Genomic DNA, 10,852 nt, shown 5'->3' on the forward strand with positions numbered 1-10,852 from the left:
GGCGCAAACACAGGAATTGTTTTTTTTGTTTTTTTTGGTTTTTTTTTTTTTTTGACCACACATCAATTTACTCAGCACCTGGCATAGTGGATGCAGATGGAAGTAGCCTGTCTCCAAGGAGTAATAGGATCTTAGCCAAGGAACTGGCAGCACTCACTGAAAGGTGAAGGGGGAAGGGGACAAAATGAGGGCTGCTGGGGTTGAGTGGGTCATTTGAGGGCTCATACCAAGCTTGATGGGCAAAAAATGTGGAGTATAAAGGGATGGACTAGGGCAGGGGGATGCTGAGGATGCTGCTGTTCTAGGGGATCCTAGATCCTCTGTAAAGGCGGTGAGATGGAAAACCCAGCTGAAGTGCCTTTATACCAATGCACACAGCCTGGGAAATAAGCAGGACAAATTGGAAACCACGATGCACTTGGAAATTTATGACCTTGTTGCTACCATGGAAACATGGTGGGTGAAAAACAATAGGAAGACATTCTACAGGTACAGTGGCCAGAAGAGACAGGCCAAAGGGAATGTAAGTCCTTTGGTAAATGTAAAAGGAGAGCTGGCTTCAGTGGATGAAGAGAAGGCTAAGGTACTGAATGAGTTCTTTGCCTCAGTCCTCACTGGCCACACATGAGCCTTTTACTGCAGTTTAACAGTGGCTTTCTTGACCTAGTTTGGAATCTCAGTAACAGTAGCAGCAATTGTCAGTTAGTGGATGCAGATGCCATTTAAAAAAATGACAAAAAGATTTTACTGTGAATAAGCAGTTTCTCAGCAAATGATATGCATTTTCATTTACTCTGAAGCAACTCGATGAAGTACTTAAAGCTTTGTTATTAGAACACTAAAAGACAAGTTTACTTGCTATCTTAAGTTTGTTCACAGCACTCACGCTCCTGCCAAATGTATCTCATGCTATCACTGGAGTGTTGTAGAATTTATAAGGAGTGCTTTCAACAGCCAAGAAACATGCCCACTTGAAAGATTATGATAAATGTTTGTCCTTCTCATATCAATTGGCTCCAAATTTACCCCTGATCTTTCATTCTTGAGCACCTCAAAACTGTTAAGTAGCCTCCTGGCTGTCTTAATGTTATCACATGAAACAATGATAATTTAAACTTTGCTTTCCCACAAATTCTCTACTACCATTTCCTTTCCTGGTTACTGCCAATTGCGGAATCCATCTTGTGTGGCTGAGACATAGGTTTCATCTCCAAGAATGCAGCCTTAAATGTGACACTACCAGAAGGGTGTACCAAGTCCTGTGTGTCAGTACATTTGCTCAGGTAACACAAACACTGTAGCACCATTGCTGCCTATCCCACTTAAAGCAATACATTTCTCTCTTGCCTTGATATCTGGAATACCTATTAAGCCATAACTATTCATTATCCTACAGCAGACATCTTTTTCCCAACTCACTCCTCACCTCCCAGTCTTCTCTGCCCACTTACGCAAGCTGTTCTTCGATCAAAAAAAAAAAAAAGTAATCACACTTGCTCTCATTCTGACTCTTTCACAGTCTCTTTCCTCACTCTATCATCTCCTTCTGCAGTTATTAACTACTGAATCCTGCCATCTCCCAACATACTTATCAAACTTTCAAACAAAGATCTTTTATATTCCCATGATCAGGAACTTTCAATTTAGAAAAAAAAAAACACCTAAAAAAAATCAGCAATATAGATCACTTAGTGAAATTGATCCTTTAAATCTTTTTCATTATCAACAATGGAAGTTGACAGCTTTCACACTGTTAATACTGCTCAAGCCACTCCCTATCATGCTCCCTAATACAACCCTCCCACTCACTATGCTTTGCCAGTTAACATCCAGAGAGTCATACATTTCAGATATTTTATTCAATCCTGTGAAGCATGAACCAATCCTTTAGCTCTATCCGAGCAACTTAATCCCTGAATTAGGAGACAATTCAGATTCCTAAGCATTACAATACTACAAAGTCAGTCAGCAGGCACAAATTTCAGCATTACTTTGTATTCATTTGTTTGCTTGTCTTTGTTTATTCCTTCCCACTCACAAATCTTGTAAACTTTCACGCACTATTTTATTATACTGTTTGATGAATTTTACAGACATCTGAAAGAGTACATGCAAAGTGTTTTGTCCATTTCACCACTTGCTCTGACATCATATGAGTACCTACCTTAGTAAAATTGTTCAAGTGGCCTAGTTTCCTCATATTTGATACGCCTTGTAACTTGGCCACATTCTGAAGAATCTCTCTCATGTTATCACAGGGTTCTGAAAAAAAGACATGTTATTAGTAGACAATTAAAAAAAAATCTAATCTAAACATGCATCCAACATGCAGTTTCCAAAGCATGGTATTTTCCTCCTCCTAACTAAACATGCAGATCATTTTCCTTCAAGCAGCAGATGGATTTATGCCTAGGATCAAAGACAGGTACACCCAAGTTTTTCAAAATAAGTGATAAAGCCTATAATAGGAGTCTTGCTCCTCTTCACAGCAGATTTTAATCAACATCTTAGGTTTACAAAAATATTTATTTAATGACTCAAACTCCAGTTTAGCATCTCTTAACTAATTGTTACTCCCTCTGTATTTTTAAAGACAAATAGTAAACTCACAGACTGACGTAAAAAGACAACACTTTATTACCTCACCACATGACTTTATTTTCTCCCCCTCTCCAAATAGAGTCAATGGGATTTTTGGAAGACAAGACTTTTCTGCTCTCCATATTAACAGGATTCAGACACCAGTTGTTGGTCCTATATTTTGCTGAGAAACAGAGTAGTAGAGTAGACTACCAAACATGGGAGAAGACATGATATTTTCCTGTCTTTGGGAATAAGACTGGGGATACACACAGTAGGACAAAAAGCACAGAACAGGCCTGTCACAGAGACACACACAAATCTACTATGTCAAACTCAGTAAGCTTTGTATTCAGCAGAACCCAGTTAGAACAGTTTTCAACAATTTTCTTGATTTGCAATCTTGCAAAATTTGCAAGATTGTTGTGGAGTCTTTGATTAGACACTGTATTTTGTGATACCAAGCACTACAATGTTGTCAACACCACCATAGTTTGAAATAAAATACAAAGAATAGACTACATACATGAACAACTGAAATCTACTGTTGCCAAAAAAAGAAAAAAAAAACATTCTTAAGAAAAAGCTTTGAGAGGACTCCAAACACTGAACATCTGGAAAGCTGTGTTTGTTGTGCCCAGTGCTAATTTCCAGTGAAAGAAACTTGCTTCCTACCGCAGCATAGGCAGCTACAACTAAAGTTGTGGTTTGTTAATAAAACTCTCATACTTCCCCATTCACTCTGCAAGCATATTTGTATATTTTTCAGTATCTAAAGGAAACCAAAAGCAGATATGGAAGAAAGCACCTTCTCACTACCTGCCTACACAGCAAGCTGAATTTTTTTACCATCTTCTCCAGTTTATGATCGGTAAGTTTAAAGAAGCAGACATAACTAGTAATCTGAAGGATGTATTTGGAACATAATAGCAAAGAGGTTTCAGGAATACTAGGCAGAATTTATTTAAAAGACAGATGACTACATGACAGCTCCTTGATTCTGGTATGTAACCCTGTTCTAGATGTTACAGCTCTATTGAAGTCCACAGAGACCTCATCTATCAGCCACTGTATCCTAAAAATATTAACTCAAATAGCTGCAAGATGTTCTCTCTAGAGTAAGATGAATCAATTGGTTCAACTACACCGACAGCAATGACTTAAGTTCTATCGCACCCCGAAATCAGGATTTTTTTTTCATTATTTTTATTTTTTAGACAAAGGGTCAGCTTGATTTTGAGATGACAGGCTCCTTAGATGGGGATCAACCTCAAGCATCACCAGCTTTATACAAAATACCCTCTTCCACAAACCAGCAACACACAGTTAGCTGTCAGGAACAGCCACCCTCCCTTTCCAAATATCATGCATATTGAAATTAAGCAATAAGCTTTATATTTCAACTGGAATACTTCTGTGTATCTGTTCAGACCCTCCTTTCCTTCTCTGTAAGAGGGACAGCAAAATCTTTAATAAAATCATAGCAATTAGAGAAAAAAACTTTTAGTCTGTCTGTTCCAAGTATAGGATTCTTCTGTACAGCTTGCTTTTCCAGAAACTTAACTGAGTTTCAGCTGCTTGCAACAAATCAAGTCTTACAGAGAAACGTCAAAGATAAGCAGGTTGGAACAGTTATAGCAGTACAAATAGTTCATATCATAACCCCTAACTTCAAGGGAACACAAAAGAGGAAAACAACTTCTTCATAAGTTGATTTCTTTGAAAATAGTTTAGCTGATTTCCACTTCTTGGCCTGTCATGGGTTTGGACCTGTAACATAACCCCATTTATGCCACAGGAAAGATCAGAAAGAGCAGTCTCTGAGCTCTCCAGAACATTCTATGAAGAATAAGCAGAAACAATAGCTTTCCTAAATTAGTAGAAACTTGTCTGTAATTTTAAATTTTGAAAATGCAGATGATTAGACATGGAAAGTAAACCTCCAAAATTAAACTTACCATATGGTCAGAAAAGACATGAGACCACCTAGTAAATTTCTGGTGTACCACTGGGAATAAACATTTCTACTTGGTTGCCTGATGTTGTGGGCAAAACTTGGAACCAAGTAACATGTGCCCTGCAAAACAGTAGACAATGTGGAAATGAAGAAGCTAGGACATGATTATGTCATCATGTCCAATTATAACAACTCTCTAGCAATGACATACCCCTATAGAATAGCTGCCCAGTTTAAATGTGCAAAATTATTTTATTCTATACACATATGAAAAAGAGCAGTTAAAGTATCTTTTCTAATATCGTTCTCTTTCTGAAATGGCTTAACTCCTACAGACAGGAAGGTTTGATGGAAACCATTTCTGCAGTGCTTAGCAGAGCAGCCAAGTGTTTCCCAGAACACAGCACTAGCATACAAATACTTTGAAGCAAGATAGGGACCCTAGCAACAGATCTGCAACATTGTGAGAATACAACAGGCATTCGTACTATCAAGTTGATCGTACTAATACAGCAAGTTATCTTGCTCACAGTTTGACGATATCAACAGCCAAAGCACTGGAGGAAAAAGAAGAACACCACAAAAACCAAGACAGTAAAGAAATAAACACACCTTAAAAACACACTCCATCAGAATGAACTAAAGTTACAGAATTATTTTGGGTCAAACTTATCCACTGAAGTCTTGCTTTAAACTTGGGAAGAATTGTTTCCGTTTTGTTTTCTAAGAATGTGATGTTTTAAACTCAAGAGATATTCATCCATTTTTTCATGTTCTTTGAAATAGATGATACATTTCCAGAAGTAGGAAGTACATTCAGATATTCCAACAAGTTTTTTACTTAAAAATAACACCAACAGGAAGATAGGTAGACCCATTGTAGACATAAATTTAAACAAAATAATGTGATTTTATCAGTGGAGATACAGTTTTTTGCTGTTTTGTCCCTTACTCTAATGGGACTTGAAAACAGACAAAAAGTACTTTGGATTCTCTCAAACAAGCAACAGTACTTTCTATTTATCAAAGATCAGACTCAACACTGCACACCTTATTACCAAAAAGCATCATTCAACAACCCTAAAGAACACAGTTTAGCCCTGACACACAAAAAAGCCCCATGACACGCAGCCTGAGAATGACCTCCAGAGAATAAATATCCTGGCCTTTATACTTCATTATCAAGCTTAACAGTACATGTTGGGGTCAGCAAGGACAGGGTTTTTTTGTTTGTTTGTTTAATATCTCTTATCAGACCACTGCGGCAGACATTTCTTAGATTTGATTAATGCACCCTTTCTCCTTACTCCTTCAGTATCTCCTGCTTTTTTATCTGGAAAAGATGAAGAGAAGCTATAAACTTTTAAGACCCACACAGCAGTCTATTATTTCCTGGCTTTACCTCATTTATCACTGAGATGCTGACTCATTGTGAGTCAGCCCACAACAACAACAACAACATATCTTCACATTCTTTCCCATGGTGATTCTGAGGGTGGAGTTGTGCAAAATGACTGAGCCGATCAAAGCTCCTCTCAGGCACAGAATGCACAACTCCTTCCCTTACTTCTTTCCTCCTGCCCTGTCCCACTATATAATACACCTTATCCTTTACACTACTCTGGCATTTGCCAGCTTCACATAAAAATGCTTCTGCTTAACTAACTGCAGTCTACTTCTCATTCTTTTGGTTGCATTGTTTTTTTGCTGGGTTACTGGATCCAGTCCTGAAGTCATGCAACAAGCTACACAAGTCTCAGACACCAAGACACTCACAGACAGTGGTGGAACAAAGACATACCCCTTTCAGCTGAAGTGACTCATTAGATATAAGTCAGGCACTGTATTTTCACCTGGGCTCCTACACTTGCCAAGTTGTTCTGATCAACATATGGAAAGCCATTGTCTCAAATCTAAAAAACTTGTTGATATATACAAAACTTCCAAGCCAGGCCATCTGTGTTTTGCTACAGCTTAGCTTTATGAACATTAATGTCTGGTTTTCTACGTATCCATTTTTCCTTTATGGAAGTAGCAGATCTCAGTGTTGTGGGTATTCTCACACCAAGCACACAGTTCTTAATCCATAGCTGTTTGCACTGAATAACAGTGCAGCATGAAGTCCAGTACATATCGTCTTTAGCCCACAGCAATACTTGATATTTTAAAAACCCTAGCCTCAACACTTCAGCCACTCTACACCTTAAAGTAATTCACAGATGTATATACATCAGAAGTCTTCAAAGTTGTTTTTTTACTGTTTGTTCTTAAACTCCTGTGGTCTTTTAGCATCTGACTCATTTTTTTCATCCCTTCAGGACTGTAACAGTTTTTTTCCCCTCAGTGAGAAAACGCAATGCATTCAGACAGATCTCATTCTCTTGAGAGTAAATAACATCACCACAGAGCTCCAGCTACACAAAACAACGTTCCATCCAATGCAGAAATGAAACAAGACCAGCAACAGCTATGTTACCAGGAGTGACGACTCCCTCCCTCTCTCCCCTGGCAGATATTGCTGACCAACATGCACTAGCTACATGTCAATTTACTATTCTGTTATGTATATGTCAATAACAAGCAAACAAGAATAGTAGGTTTTAGCATACAAATAATTCAGTAACTCTGAAGTTAGGCATGAGTTAAACTGAAGAGTGTATGCTTACATACACATTAGTTCTGAGATGCTATGTCAGTGGCTGAACACAAAACACGACACATAACACCAAGTAAACTCAAGTGAAAGACTGCACTATGGCTGCTATCACACATACTAGGATCAAAGTGAAAAGAAGTGAGATAAGAGACTAAATTTGGCTAAATACTTTTCTTAGAGAAGGAAATTGTACTTAACAGAAGCATTTAGTAATTGTGTAAGAACAATGTCACAGGAGATACCTTCCTCATACTAAGGGAGTGATCTTCGCAATCTTTTCCAACCCTAAATGATTCTATGACCTTGTTTAACTTGCACCTCTATGTTTAGTACAGTATTTTTTTTTTCTAAGACTAACTGCTACACAGTCAAATGCTGCAAGGTTGCTTTTAGTGGCTTGTTGATGAACATGCTGTCAAAATGAAGGAAATATCTACGAACATTAATACACTGTTCTTTGTTTCCACTGAAATAACCATGAGTTATCAGTTATTAAAGCAATGAATTATTAGGAATCTGTTACTTAGTGGTGCCATGCAAGTCTAGATGACAATCTACTAAAATGCTTTTTGTCCATAAATCAAAAAAAAAAGAGAAATTATATCCATCCATTGTAAACCATTCTAATAATACGAAATATTTTTAATTTACACCTAATTCAACATGTGGAAACTATACAGAAGAAAAAACAAGAAGTTCTGAGAACAATGGAAGAAATGACAACTATATAAGAAAGGAAAGAGATAACTTCTGAATTATTGATATGGACACAACGAGAACCAAACTTTGCCAGAATTAAAACAACAAGCTAGTGTATGGATGGTACACTTTCAGCCTATAACTTCCAAAAAACAAAACACAGTAATACTGAAATATACCTTCAATCTAAAGGAAAAAAAATTACAGAGAATCATCTCTACATCTGAACATTACGCACATACTACTGTGTTGAAAACAAAGAAATACAGACTCACTCTATGAACGAAGATAAAACTATTACTTGAATTTGCAAGGTGCCATATGCTTTGCTCTGGTATAAAGTGACATGCAAGTGTTGCTAAATTACCACCAAAAACTTTAAATTAAATAAAAACAGCAATTTATTACAAGCCTTAGGTTTAACAACTGAGAACATTCCCATAAAAGTAGAGTTGACCAAAAGCAGTGATTCTAGCAGGATGTAAGCACAAATTTACTTAGGTTGTTTCCTATATTTTCCATAGGTGAACAATACATAAAGCACTCTAGTTTGAATGCAAAAGTCCAGATCACAAAAAGAGAAAATCGAAGTACTAAGCTTATTTTCACTCACGCTGCTCAAGAAGGCTAAGAATACATGAAAGCAGCACAGCAATAGAGAAAGCACATCTAGAGAGATATTAAGAGATATTAAGAGATATTAGAGAGATACTAAGAAAGCAAAAGAATTGCTCTTCTACCTGCATCAGTCAGAGAGAAATTAAGCTTCAGATTTATAAGTGTCTAGAAAGCAATACAAGAAACAACATATAACAAGTAGAATCTAGGAAAAGCGAGGATCTCAGAACAAAATAGCTTTATATCAGGATTACATTCATGAATTTAACTTCTCATATTTATTTTTTTGCATATACTTCTGTAAGTAAACAAGCAAGTAAAGTTTAAGAGCCTATTGTAATTGTACAGACTTTAAGATGCAATATATAAACTAATGCAAGTTAAATATATTTTTTAAAAAGATTCCCAAGTATACTGTGACATTTAATAACTCTCACATTGCATTCAGCTTGAAGTGGGGAGAGCAGTTCAAGAAATGCACTATTTTCCAAGTTATCCTCTTAGAATATTATACATCAAACCAACCCATTGAGATCATGTTTGTAGAAAACTCAACCTAAGCATACATTCTCACCCTTGGACTATGTTAATTATTCACAGTATGTCATCTTGTATGCCACATTTGTAGACAGTTTTCTTTTACTAATAGAACTCAAGAAAAACAGGTTTTATAGTTAAAATGTTAACAACATTCATAGCATCTAAAGCTACAATATTACTGCTCTAACAAAAGCACTGAACAAAGCTGAAGGCTTTGCATCACTGAAGTATTTTGGACTGCTAGAGACAACTTAAAATACCTTTAAACTTTGAACACAACAAGACATAACCAAAGAAAACCCATTCCAAAGGATAAAACCAATACTTGTTTTTGATAAACAGCTGATTCTTTAAATTCTTTAGAGTAATATACAAGCAATTGTCCTGCCTAAGTTTCCTCAAATATCAATTTTGAAAATAAGTTTCAAGTTACAACTACATAAGGGACCAAGATAGGTTTCAAAATTCATTCAGTAATTTGTCTGTTCAGCACATGAAGGATTGCTGTAGCTCTCAAACATCAGGAAGATGTGATGTCACTGCCAAGAGCCTTACCAATCATTGCTGGTGTATATATAATCTTCATATATTCCGCATATTTTTCTCCCCCATGAAAAACATTTTCATCTTTCTACAGTAACAGATGAATATACTAATTATTAAAATCAAGCTGAAATTAGACTCCAAACAAAAGTCCTGATGTTAGCAGTTCCTATTAAAATACTGAAATAAATTCTTACAGTACATACACTTACAGTCTAAAAGAACTTGTTGTAACACACAGAAATTTAGATATTAAGTAAGAAGAAAGAAGAAAAACCAAACTCAATCATGAACTGCTGGAGGCCAGGAAAACCTCAGTGGTAGGGTGACTATGCTCCCGCTCTCCTATTCTCTTTATTGTACCAATTATCTGCTGTCAAAAGCAGGCTGCAAGGCAGGAACAACCCAGTACCACAGCTATTTTGTTGAAAAGTTGGTAAAAAGGTAAGAAGCTGGAAGATAACCCTTTGCCAGATCTGTAACATTGGTTATGTTATACGGAAATCAAGTTAGTCTTATAGATTCATAGAATCCTTAAAGTTAGAAAGGACCTTTAAAGGTCATCTAGTCTAACTCCCTTGCAGCGAACAGGGACATCCACAGCTAGATCAGGTTGACTAGGGCTAAAATCTCCAGGGATGGGGCAACAATCACATCTCCAGGCAACCTATTCCAGTGCCTCACCATCCTCACTGTAGAGGAGATTTTACTTATATCCAACCTAAATCTATCCTCTTTAAGCTTGAAACCATTTCCCCTTGTTCTGTCACCACAAACACTGCTAAAATGTCTGTTCCCTTCTTTCCTGTAGCTCCCCTTCAGAAACTGAAAGGCCACTCTCAGGTCACCTCACAGCCTTCTCCTGTCCAGGCTGAACAGCCTCAGCTCTCTCAGTCTGTCCTCTTAGGACAGGTGTTCCATCCCCTGGATCACATTTGTGGTCCACTTCTGGACGTGATTTGGTGCATCTCCTGTACTGAGGACTCCATACCTGGACACAATATCCCAGGTGAGGCCTCACCAGCACAGAGCAGCTGGGCAGGATCACCTCCCTCACCCTACTGGCCACGCATCTTTTGATGCAGTCCAGGATATGGTTGGTTTTCTGGGCTGTGAGGGCACACTGCTGGTTCATGTCCAGCTTCCCATTCACCAGAACTCCCTGTTTTTTTCAGTAGGACTGTACTCAATCCTTTAATTCCCCAGCTTGTATTGGTAGTGGGGGTTGCCTCAACCCAGGTGCAAGACCTTGTACTTGG

General features: G+C 37.5%; 1 long non-coding RNA gene across 1 annotated transcript in view; it reads left to right on the top strand.

Annotated features, from left to right (window-relative positions):
- The window catches only part of LOC109363889, an 11,878-nt gene extending 1,857 nt beyond the window's left edge, over positions 1-10,021 (top strand). The window contains exons 2-4 of the long non-coding RNA XR_002109761.2: positions 76-163; positions 3,350-3,451; positions 4,873-10,021. This is a non-coding gene — a long non-coding RNA (uncharacterized LOC109363889). The remainder of the gene's footprint in view (positions 1-75; positions 164-3,349; positions 3,452-4,872) is intronic.
- Positions 10,022-10,852: the final 831 nt, after the last annotated feature.

Source organism: Meleagris gallopavo, chromosome Z (genome assembly GCF_000146605.3).
Source record: "Meleagris gallopavo isolate NT-WF06-2002-E0010 breed Aviagen turkey brand Nicholas breeding stock chromosome Z, Turkey_5.1, whole genome shotgun sequence".
Taxonomy (NCBI): Eukaryota; Metazoa; Chordata; class Aves; order Galliformes; family Phasianidae; genus Meleagris; species Meleagris gallopavo.